Genomic DNA, 12,443 nt, shown 5'->3' on the forward strand with positions numbered 1-12,443 from the left:
GGGGAGCGTGTTGGGCGCTTAGGAGGGACCTCCAGGAAGCCCCCGGCTCCCCGCCGGGCTTGGGTGAGTTCCAGCGCTGCTCTGTCCTGTATAGCAATGCCATCAAGTGGCTGAATTGCACAGGGATTGCAGCTGGGGCTTGTTCAGCGTGCCTGGCAGCATGGCAAGTGGGGGCTTTCCAGAGGTGGAGCTCCTGGCACTGACCATAAAATAGGAGCAGTGGTTGCACTTCAGGAAAGAGGAACTTGGTTGCCAGGATTAATCTCTGGATCTCAAAGCTCAGTGAAGGGATGGTGAGGTCCCAATGAACACAATGGGACATCACCACAAACTATTTCTGGGTGCCATGGGGCATTGCCAGCACTTCTTTTGTCTGAGATGCAGTTGCCACAGCTGTATGATGAATAGGTGGGCCCACAGGGAGGGTGGGGGCCCCCTGGGAATGCTCTGAACCAGTAGCTAACCAAGTTGCTGCCCGGTGCAAAAAAAATTCTGTAGTCCCCCTCTATGGCAATGACATCAAATTTAATTAATTATGTAGGGTCTTTTTATTTGTTAAAATGAGTGAGAAATATTAGCTAATATTTTAAAATAACAAACACTTTTTGAAAGTACTTGTTGCACTTTTACAGCACAATCTATTCATGTCTATGTGGCAGTTCCTGAGGCCACTCACAGCCTCATCCAAGTTGGCCCAAGACACTTTGCTACCCCATCTGCTGAATCACGTGATCTGAATGATGTGTCCCAAGATCCCTCCAGACTATATGAAGATGAAGGGGCAGAACCCCAGAATAGAGTGTGTATCCATGCACATGTGCACACCAAAAACCACATTTCAGTATCCTCTGCAGTAGTGCAAATCCCAGACACACCTCTTAGGCTGCCCTTGACATCACTGGCTCATTTTGATCATTTTGGTAAGGTTGTTTAAGCAGTGGTTGGAGTTGGCCAAACTGCTGACAAGCAGCAACTGTAGCTGGAGAGAAGGGAGAGCAAGACAGGTAGATGAGAGAAAGAGACAGGAACAGTGATGTAAACAGGAACGGTGGGATCCAATTCCGAGCAGTGGCATAGCTAAGGCGGTGCAGGGGGTAGCAAGTGCACCAGGTTACAGGGTGGGGGGCAATAACGTGGCTGAGGGGGCAACAACTTGCAGGCAACAGCGCCTGTGCATGACAACTAGGCTGCTGCCGGCACAGTGCTGCACAACTAGTGCTGCTGGCACTAGGCACTCAGGAGGGAGGAGGGGCAACAGTCATGGCAACAGGCTAAACTGTATGTTGCCCCTCCCCAAAGCTGAGATGGAAGGAATCACCTGTTTGTGCAGGGGGGGGGGGATAGTCTAGCCCGCTGCCTCCAGCAGAGCTCAAAAGCTGGCCTTCTCCCCCTCCCACAGGTGAGATGGTGTTGGCAGGTACATACCTTTTCAGAGACCACCTGTTCATTCAGGCACATGTGCACCTTTCTTTCTTTCATGCGTCTGCCATCCCTCATTCCCTCTGTGATTTCCTCCACCTGTGCTGCTCAACATGCTACCCCTGAAGTCCTATTTGGCTTAAATTGCAAGAGAGACGCATAGGGAGCAGAGTAGAGCAGAAAGTGTCAGTGCTTGTTTGCATTTAGAGAGGGAGGAAGAAGTGTGAGGAGAGTGGGGGCTGTCAGATGCTGGTCAGGACAGTGTGTGTGTGTGATGGAGCCCCTGCTAGGCAGGCAGAACCCCAAGAGACCTTTGTGGAGCCCAGCCTGGACTGAGGAGGGGGTTCTCCTTGTGCAGCAGGACCAGCTGCTCATCACTTTCCCCCCCTCCTACTCTCCTCTGCTCTCCACATGTCCTCTATCTGTCCCCCCCTTAGTCTCCTCTCTCCTCCTGAGTGCTTGGCAAGGCTGCAGCAGCCCGATTGTATCGGCAAATTAAGCCAGTAGGGCTTGCTTCTGATTAGACATGCAGAGGATTGGGCTCCCCTCTGAGGTTTCAATACCATCCCCACTTTCCTGGGAGTAAGCCCCATTGACTAGACTGGGCTTGTTTCCAAGTAGAAATACAGAGGATTGGGCTCTGACTTGGCAAACTGAGACAGGTTACCTGCGCATGCGCAGGAACCTGAAGAGAGTAGCAGGCAAGGCACAGCAGCATGGGAGGCAAGTTGCAGCAGGAGCACTGAGCAGCATGTGGCTCGGCCTCATCATTTATTCATATAATTCCACTTCCTATAGCAGCCGTCCCTGTGTGCGGGGAGCCCTGTGCGAGTGCCTGCAGGGCTCTCCAGGTCAGGGAAAGGGAGAGTGGGGCGATCGCGCTCCGCTTCCGCTTTCCAAACCCCATTGGAATATCTGTATTCTATTAAAAAAAAAGGTCAATTAACCAGAAATTTTTATTTATTTATTTACTTAATAAATTAAATTTGATTTTGTCATGGGGGTTTTACAAAATCTTCTTTGGCCCCAGGTAGCAGATACCTTACCTACACCACTGCTGCCTCTGATCCTGTTTTATTTTTAGCAGCAAACTAGCTGGTATTGGTGGGGAGCTGTTGGTAAAAGGGTGGTCAGCTGTACGATGCTGCTTTGTTTATATGCTGTTTTCTAACATGGTGAAGGGGGAATGAGTGAGTTAAAAAATAGAAGTTTGAAAAAAAAAACACCTTACACACTTACCAACCAACACAAGAAAGACACTAAGGGCACAATTCTAACCCACTTTCCAGCACCAACATAAGGGCAATGCAGCTCCTAGGTAAGGAAATAAACATTCCCTTACTTTGAGGAGGCCTCTGTGAGTGCCCCCCAACTGCAGGATGCCGCACACGTCCCATTGGCACAACTATGCCAGTGCTGGAAAGCAGGTTAGGATTTGGGCCTAAGTGTGCAGCCCATGTGACTGCAGGAGACAAAGACACAGAAAATAAAGTCCTGGGTGAGTCCTGGGTGAAGGAGCTATGCCTCTGAACACCTTTCGTGGTCTTTGAAGCTGGGAATGTTTGTTCACCCTCACCTCTGCAGACCAGCACAGAACACTAAGAGAACAGAAGGCCACAGAGTGCTTCTGTACAACAGTGTAGCAGCGCAAGATGCTGCTCTGGGGAGCACCCAAGGCTTTTGAGGGCCTTGGTGCTTGGTGGGAGACACACAAGACTGTATCTTGTTGCCTGATGGAGAGTTTTAAAAGCAGAAGCACTCTGAGGGTTTGAAAGTTAGATCTCGAGGCAGCAAAGCATTAGAACAATGAATACAACAGACAAGTATAGTAGCGAGATGCAGAAGGAAGGCCAGATGCAGAAGAAGAACTTCTGGGATTCAGCCTTCTCTGCCTTTTATTCCTTCTCATACAATTCACAACAGGCTGGGGTTTTCCATTCTCTGATCTTGTTTACAATACTAAACCATGAGTCAATAGTCTGCGTAATAGGGAAATTTCCACAAGGATGATGAGACTCACACTGGCTGTAACCAGTCGGCTTTCTAGCTAAACCACAATCACATTCCTAGATATGGTTTTTTATAACATCGCCTTGTTGACAGGCTACAAAGTTTCAGACCTAGCATGTCACCAAGGCTGCGCCGAGTTTGCTCTTTCGCATGTGCAAAGTGTACTTTGCTTCATTGCCAACATACAAGGCTAAGGCTAGCGCCTGTGTAGATAACCACTACACAACAGCATGGCTAATTAGTGCATTCCCATTCTTCCCTTTTCTGGGGACAGGCCAAATGCCTGAACAAGGCTACTTCCTGTCTGAAGAATGTTAACGTTAATTTTCTGTTTTTTTAATTTCAGAATAGGTGTGCATAATTTTGAGCTGTGAGCATGGAGAAAAGTGTGAGAGAAATCCTTTATGATGCTCTGAGAGATCTCACTGAAGAACAGTTCAAAGATTTTAAATGTAAGCTGCGGGACTGTAACTATGAAGAACGAGGGACTGTCCCCTGGGGTGAGCTGGAGGCAGCAGAGAGCAGGGTTGTTGTAGATCTCCTGCATGGCTGCTATGGTGATGATGAGGCATGCATGTCTGTATCCTTGGAAGTCCTTGGAAGGATCAATGCCAGAAGTGTTGCTGAAAAAGTACGGGGAGGTAAGAAACCTCAGGATACTTAAGGATCTTTTCTTTTCTCATTTTCAGGAGGAGCACCTCCAAACAAGACAGGGTGACAAATATGTGCCTTTGTGTCTTTAAGCCAGGGATGCCCAAACCCCAGCCCTGGGGCCCCATGCGGCCCTCAAGGTCTCTCAATGTGGCCCTCAGGGAGCCCCCAGTCTCCAATGAGCCTCTGGCCCTCCAGAGATTTGTTGGAGCCTACACTGGCCCGATGCAACTGCTCTCAGCGTGAAGGCCACTGTTTGACCTCTTGTGTGAGCTGTGGGATGAGGGCTTCCTCCACTGCTTGCTGTTTCATGTTTGTGATGCAGTAGCGGCAGCAAAGGAAAGGCCAGCCTCGCTTTGTACAAGACCTTTTATATTCCTTGAGCTATTGCAAGACCTTCATTCATCTATATAAGTTCATCTTTAATATATTCATTTATGTAAACTTATGTAAATTTATTCAAGTTTTAAATGTAAATTAATCCCCCCCCTCCACACACACACAGTGTCAGAGAGATGATGTGGCTCTCCTGCCAAAAACTTGATTGCCCTCGCTTGGGCAGGAAGGAGAGGTGAGGGGGGCGCGGGGCAGGCTGCCTGCCCACCTGCTTGCCCTTGGCAGAGCTGGGAAGGGGGTCCAGGCGGCAGAAGAGCTGGCTCCGCTCTGCCCAAGATCTTGGCGGGGCTGGGGAAAGCTTTTGTAGGATGCCTTAGTGTTGGGAGGGCACCGCAGCTCCCCTGCCTGAAAAACAACAGCCGCCCCATGGAGGCCTGCGGGCACTGAGGTGAGGGAGCTTCCCCTGCGGGGCTGCAACAGCCTCCACCTTGCTCAGAGGAGCAGCAGCGGGAGGGAAAGAGTGGGAGGCACGCCACCGCTTCCTGCACTAAGAGCCAATCCTAGGCATATCTACTCAGAAGTCCCATTATAGTAAATGGGGCTTAATCCCAGGAAAGTGTGGAGAGGATTGCAGCCTCAGAGCCGAAGCCTAGGCATGTCTACTTAGAAGTAAGCCACATTGTGTCAATGGGGCTTACTCACAGGAAAGTGTGGAGTGGATTGCAGCCTCCCACTTGCCCGCTCCAAGTCCCCCCCCTCCACCAGCCGCTGTGAGCAAGGCTTCACTCAGAGCCAACCCCAGGCAGCTCTGTGCAGAAGTAAGCCCCATTATAGTCAATGATCTTGACTTGACTTGATCTTGGGGTGGGAGAGAGATCTTGGGGTGGTGGTGGACAGGTCGATGAATGTGTCAACCCAATGTGCGTCGGCAGTGAAGAAGGCCAATTCTATGCTTGGGATAATTAGGAAAGGTATTGAGAACAAAACAGCTAATATTATAATGCCATTGTACAAATCCATGGTAAGGCCACACCTGGAGTATTGTGTCCAGTTCTGGTCGCCGCATCTCAAAAAAGACATAGTGGAAATGGAAAAGGTGCAAAAGAGAGCGACTAACATGATTACGGGGCTGGGGCACCTTCCTTATGAGGAAAGGCTGCTGTGTTTGGGCCTCTACAGCCTAGAAAAGAGACACCTGAGGGGGGACATGATTGAGACATACATAATTATGCAGGGAATGGACAGAGTGGATAGGGAGATGCTCTTTACACTCTCACAAAAAACCAAAACCAGGGGACATCCACTAAAATTGAGTGTTGGAAGAGTTAGGACAGACAAAAGAAAATATTTCTTTACTCAGCGTGTGGTCGGTCTGTGGAACTCCTTGCCACAGGATGTGGTGACGGCATCTGGCCTGGATGCCTTTAAAAGGGGATTGGACAAGTTTCTGGAGGAAAAATCCATTATGGGTTACAAGCCATGATGTGTTTGTGCAACCTCCTGATTTTAGAAATGGGTTATGTCAGAATGCCAGATGCAAGGGAGGGCACCAGGATGAGGTCTCTTGTTATCTGGTGTGCTCCCTGGGGCATTTGGTGGGCCGCTGTGAGATACAGGAAGCTGGACTAGATGGGCCTATGGCCTGATCCAGTGGGGCTGTTCTTATGTTCTTATGCACAACTTCCTCCTGCCCACTCCAAGTCCTCCTCCCTCTAGCTGCTGTGAGCGAGGCTTCACTCAGAGGCAACCCTAGGCACCTCTACTCAGAAGTAAGTCCCATTATAGTCATTGGGGCTTACTCCCAGGTAAGGGCAGATAGGATTGCAGCCTCAGTCAGGCGCAGCTTCTTCCCGCCTGCCTGCCCTGAGTTCCCCTTCCCACTCAGCCACTGGGAGCGAGCAAGCAGCAAGAAGGGGGGAAGGCAGCAAGCAGCTTGGGGGATGTGGCAGATTTTGTATCTTTCAATTTTTTAAAAAAGTGGGCATGCAAGCAAAACCTGCCCACTTCTGGGGCATCATCTTGAGCTCTGGACCAGCAGCAGCTAACAGCAGGATTGTTAGCTACACCACTGACCATATGCCTTAATGATGATTACTAATAGTCTACTAGGTCTTGAAGAAATTCATTTTCTCTGCATAGGACTATGGAGGCCAGATATAGAAGAGGATTGGGCTCTTCTGCTTTGAGCAGTTGTGTAGAACTAGTTATCATGGAGAGGCAGGAGGAGCTCTGTCTGCTGAGCTTTCCTCTTTTACACATTGATTGTGCAGATGCCCTATTGTCCTATTTAGGACTGTAGAAGGAGCTACTTTTCTTTTCTTTTACTTTTTGTGAGCTTCCCTGCCCACTAAAGATGTTCTTCTACTCACAGAGGAAAGTGCTCCTAACTACCTTGAAAGATGCAGGAGGTCCACACAGCACTGTATGAACTCATTTTTGTTATTTGTTTTATTGCACATTTGCTGACCAGAAGCATCATTTGAGAAGGACATTGCACACCATCCTAGAAAACCAAGAACAGCCTCTGAAGCAGGTATGTCTCTTTAATAAATGTTCTTTACACATGTTAATAAAAGTGTTTTTCCAAGTGATCCTGCAGTGACATATATAGAAAGTACAACAAAAAATAAAAATAAAATACATTCATAACAAAGCAAGAGAAGGGGAAACTATTGTCATGGGTTTCTTATATCCAATGAGACTATTAAAATAGTAATATAAAAATTAGGTTCCTTAATTTTTATTCAGACAAATTCATTGATACACTTCTGACAAGATGAAACACACTCACCCTTCCACATCTCTACAACAAGCTTCGTAGACTGACTGCCTCTTCCCCTGACTAAAATCTTCACATGGTTTGTTTGTCCACCTGGCCCTTTGTGATTTAAGATCTGCACACTCATGCAGTGGCATCACTAGGGGGGTGCGGGCCACACCTGGTGATACCCAAGGGTGGGTGACATGCACTGGGGACGATGTGCTAAAATCACAGTGTTTAGGAATAATGTCATGTGTTATACTGTTGGATGCAGAATTTCCAACAGAAATTGAAAAGAAACAGGAGTAAAATATCTTTTCTATCAAAAGTTATGGCCAAAAACCCAGAAAACAAATAAAGCATGGAGCCCTATGGAAAGTGAAACTGAGCCATACTGCGCATTTACTTGTGATTAGGCAAATATGCCTTGGTCCGTCAGACAGGGCAGGCTGAGAGGAATCCAATGATACCAGAATGGTCCTGATCCAATGAATGCAGTCCCCCAAAAACACCTGAGAAGGAGGTCCCTCCCTCCAAGCTGGCGAGTGTATCGAGCCCTATGGAAAGCGAAACTAAGCCATGCAGTCACATTTACTTGTGAGTAAGCAAACGTGCCTTGGCTCATGGTCAGGTCAGGCAAAGGGGATTGTGAGGCCACCAGAATGGTCCTGAACTGATGAATGTGGAGCTCAATAAATGCTCCAGAAGGCAGGTTCCCTCCCTCTCCTCTGCATAAAAAAAAATAAAACAGAAGCGTCAGCTGGTAAGGTGCACTTTTTTGTTTTTTAAACTTGCAAAGCCAAGTGGATCCTGACAGTGATCTGGGGCTGAAAATATTACTGATTGGGGGGGGGGAGTATTGCAGGCAGGCTACCAAGAGAATTCTCTTGGTGGAATAGGGCTGGCTTCCCCTTATTTAATTATTTGCTCTACTTTAATTATTTATAATTATTTATTTTAGTTTGCTTGATGATGTCACTTCTGGCCATGACATCACTTCCGATGGATCCTGGACAGATTGTCATTCTAAAATGTGGGTCCCAGTGCTAAAAGTTTGAGAACTGCTGTAATAAGGTGTTAGTAGGTTGACACCCAGGGGGGTAGGTGACACCACTAGTGACCAAAATCACAGTTTGTAAGAATAATACCATCATGTTATTTATCAATCAATGTGTAATTTCAGCAGAATGCAACAAAACAAACTGTGTTGAAATATCTTTGTTCTATTAAAAGGTACAGTCAAAAAACCAGTGGGGGTGGGGCAATGGTACATCACCACACCCGCCAACTGGGGTGTTGCCCCACCCACTACATGGGGGTGACGCGCTGGCCTCCTGCACCAAGTGACGCGAACCCTAGTGACGCCACTGCACTCATGCTGCTTGTACTTCCTAAAATTCCCTCCTTTCCAAACTGCTTCTTTGAAGCAGATGCACAAAAATCAATTTGTGTGGAGGTGGTTTGTCTGAACCATCTCCTAGTGCAGTGGCCCCCAAACTTTGAGTCAAAGGAACCAGCTAGGGGAGTCCTTTGCAACAAACCCCCTGCCGTATATAATGTGTGAGATTGTAGGGAGCCATGGTCAATGGCCCAGTAGGTCAGAGAAGCTGCCAGTCAAAAAAACCAGAACCACTTCCTCAGCATATGCTGCTGAACAGAGCAGTGTGCACAGAGGGTGGCTCATACTGACCCTGTGTGCACAGTGTGAGCGAGCACATCTTGAGTTATGATGTTCCGGGTGGATGATTAAAGCATAATCTAAGTCAGAGTAAGCAGCACACAGCCCATGGGCCTGATTTGGTTTACCACTTGAAATCATCTCTCCTGTAGCCCCCCCCCCCCAGAAATATCATATCCACCCAGCCTATGGTGGATCTAAAAGGAGGGCTTGCCCCCAAGGAGATGCTGGGGAGAGTGAACTGGGTGGGGTACACAGTAAGAGGCAATGACCTGTAACATTCAGCAGTCACGTTGATGTTGAGGTGAGTGGTATGTGAGTGGTAGGCTGCAATGTGGCATCCCTGGAGGTAGGGGGCTAAGAGGGAGAAGCGTGATTGAATTGAGTAGGACCAGATATGGGGTGGTATAGTGTTGGAACCGGCAGGACAGGTGAGGTAAACAAGAATGGCTTGCTCTGTGGAAGCCGTCCTGGGTGCCTGACTTCCATAGTCAGCCCTATCTATTGCTTGTGGTTGTGGCATAAAAGGCAAGTCTATGACCCTGCTGCCCCCTCTCCAAGCAGACATTGTTTGGGTGGCTTTCCACACTTGTGTGTTTGTGTCAAGCAGGCAGACAGAGCTCTAGGACATCATCTCTGCATGCAACATTGGTGCAAGCTTGGGTCAGTTCCGTTTGTTACGGATCTTCATGTCAAGGGTTAGAATGGGAGGAGAGGAAGAGTGCAGTTGTGCTAAACATTAGAGCTTCAGGCTATCTGACTTCAATCTCTCATCCTCCACTGTCGCTGGTGGGACTGGGATTCAAAGAGATGAATACGGTCCACCTTCTACTCACAGACATGGCCTCTGGCCCCTATGTGAAAGAAGATTGCCAACCCCTGATCTGAATCAAACCACAGGATTTTTTCTTATCCGAGGTTTCCAGTATCCACAGGGAGGGGCTGGAATGTATACCCTGTGGATACTCAGGGGACTCTTGTACTTTCAATGTTACTTTCAAGACTCGTACAGGGTTTTGAATATTTTGCAACAGCACTTTAGATTGCTGCTTGAAAGTGAGAGAGAGAGAGCGAGAGAGAGAGAGAGAGAGAGAGATCTTTTTACTTACCTCTCCCTAGGCTTCCTGGCCCCTAATGGGTCTCCTCAGACCTGTTTAGCTAGCATAACACTGAGGAAACTCCAGGGGCAGGCCCAGACTGGGAAAAGGGAATTGTATGCGCAGTTGCTACTGAGACCCTCTCCCTCCCATCCTCAGCCCAGCCAACTCCCTGCCTCTCTCCACCCTAATCCTCCCCACTCCTCCCTGCCACTGACTTACCAGTAATAAAGGGAGACACAGGAGATTCTGTGAGCCTGTGGAATCTGTATGCGGCCCCCAAATATTTGCACTGGTGTGCCCAGCCCACAGAACAGTGGAGCATCTTTCATTACATCAGCCTGGGATTTACAGTGGCAGATTTCAAGATCCACCACTTGCATTGCATTGGGATGTGAAGGTCTTAGAAATTGCTTGATTTTTGGAAATGGAATTTGACTGAATTGCAGGGAGGGATTTTAGCATAACAGGGCCGTGGTGAAGTTAGCTTTTGTGTTTTCAGTTATTGAAAGCACATCATACTCTCAGAGATATTTACAGCAAGTCCGATATTGGTCATTTTTATTATTCCCATATTATTCCCATTTTATCTTTGTCCAGTAATTTAAGGACTGTACAAGTTAGAAGCCTGTCATGCTCATGTGAAACAAAAGTGGGGGAGGACTGGTGAGCCCAGCGTATTTAGCCTCACCACCCACAGCTTTCAGCGTTTGTCTGCAGTGATGAATGATGCATGCGAGGAGAGTTTTAAGAAGACTTCTGAATGCCCCAGTCATATCTCCCGCCACTTGCTCTGATGCAGAGAACGCCACGTGGGGGGAGGTCGAACAAGAGTCCTACTCAGGATAGAGAAACTTTTGTTCCCTGATCTCCAGTAAGTACCCTGTCTCCTTATGGTTCTATTCAGACCTGCACCAGCACTTTGACTGGCGCAAATCTGAGCAGATCTGGGGAGGCATGTTGAGGGCAGTCAGGGGGCATAGGATATTGGCAGCTCCGTTGCTGCTGCTATCTGCCACTTGGCCTCCCCCAGTATGCCTTTTGGAAACTCCGATTCCTGCCCTGATCCTTCCCCACCCACTCTCTGTGCTGTCTTATCTGCCCCAGTGCTGGTTGCCAGCTGCAGCAGAGGGCCCTGTGTGCTGCTGCTGTTTTGTAGCACTGGCATGGAAAGGGCTGCCAGCAAAATACTCTGCCCATCATCCAGGCCCCTCTATGAGCATAGGACAATGTCCTGCTGCCAAAGGGGGATAGGATTGGGCTGTAACTGTATTTTCATGTGGATTGATACGTAATTGTAACAGTTGCATTGTATTGTGGTTAGTATCTGCTTCATGAAGGATCTATGTATATTTTTTAATGGAAACATTCAAGACGAAGTTAAATTTAAATGTACAAAGAAGTAAAACAAAAACAAGGTAGCTGCCAAGTTAGAATATACAATATTTACAGATAAATAATGTGTGTAGCTCTGTGACATTTCTAAACACTATATCGTTGTCCTTCTTGTAGATTATAGATTGGAATATATGAAATACATTAAAGAAACATTTCAAATAATGAAAGATTGGAATTCTCTTCTTGGTGAATTTGTGCTTCTAAAGGAACAATATTCCAACCTAATCATCTTAGGTCATCGCCGGCCTGAAAAGAAGAAAAACAATGTCATCGTAACTTCAAGATGGCAACATGATCAAATAATGAGGAAGAAAAACAGGTGTTTTATTAGCATTCAAATGCTGTTTCAACCTGATAAAAGTGGACACATTCCAGACATAGTTGTGCTGCAGGGGGCTGCAGGAATTGGGAAAACAATGACAGCAAGAAAAATCATGCTAGACTGGGCCTGTGGAGAACTTTATCCAGATCTGTTTGATTACGTTTTCTACATTCATTGTAGAGGAATGAATCTCGGCACAGAGGAGAAGAGTTTGGCAGATGTGATTTTAACACAAGGGGCCAATAAAGATGCAATTAAAGGGATGCTGAGGAATCCCCAGAAACTCCTGTTTGTAATTGATGGGTTTGATGAATTAAGGTTTTCCATTGATCAGTCTGAAGATTGCTTGTTCAGTGATCCCTGGAAGAAGGCATCTGCGAGTGTCCTCTTGAGCAGTTTATTTAGGAAAACATTGCTTCCAAAATCTCGTTTAATCATCACAACGAGACCGACAGCTCTGGAGAAACTCAGTATGCTCTTGGGGAGATCACGTTATGCTGAGATCCTGGGATTTTCACCAAAAGACAGGAGGGAATATTTCCTTAGATTCTTTCCAGATAAAGCCCAAGCAGAAAGAGCTCTCCAAGTTGTCCAACAAAACGAGATGCTCTTCACCATGTGCTTTGTTCCCATTACATGTTGGATTATCTGCACTGTCATGAAGCAACAGTTGGATAGAGGGGAGGATCTTTTGCAGTCCGCAAATACTATCACTGCTGTATATATGCTTTTCCTCTCCATTTTGTTCAAGTCATCCCAAAGCCATGGAAA

The 12,443-nt window shown here is 47.3% G+C and overlaps 1 protein-coding gene across 1 annotated transcript in view; it reads left to right on the forward strand.

Annotated features, from left to right (window-relative positions):
- The first annotated feature begins 4,041 nt into the window (after positions 1-4,041).
- LOC136636224 (ribonuclease inhibitor-like) overlaps positions 4,042-12,443 on the forward strand; it is a 36,252-nt gene continuing 27,850 nt past the window's right edge. Inside the window, exons 1-2 of the mRNA XM_066611179.1 lie at positions 4,042-4,070; positions 6,887-6,949. The gene's annotated coding sequence lies outside the window, so the exon portion shown is untranslated. The remainder of the gene's footprint in view (positions 4,071-6,886; positions 6,950-12,443) is intronic.

The sequence above is a fragment of the Tiliqua scincoides genome, chromosome 1 (assembly GCF_035046505.1).
Source record: "Tiliqua scincoides isolate rTilSci1 chromosome 1, rTilSci1.hap2, whole genome shotgun sequence".
NCBI lineage: Eukaryota > Metazoa > Chordata > Lepidosauria > Squamata > Scincidae > Tiliqua > Tiliqua scincoides.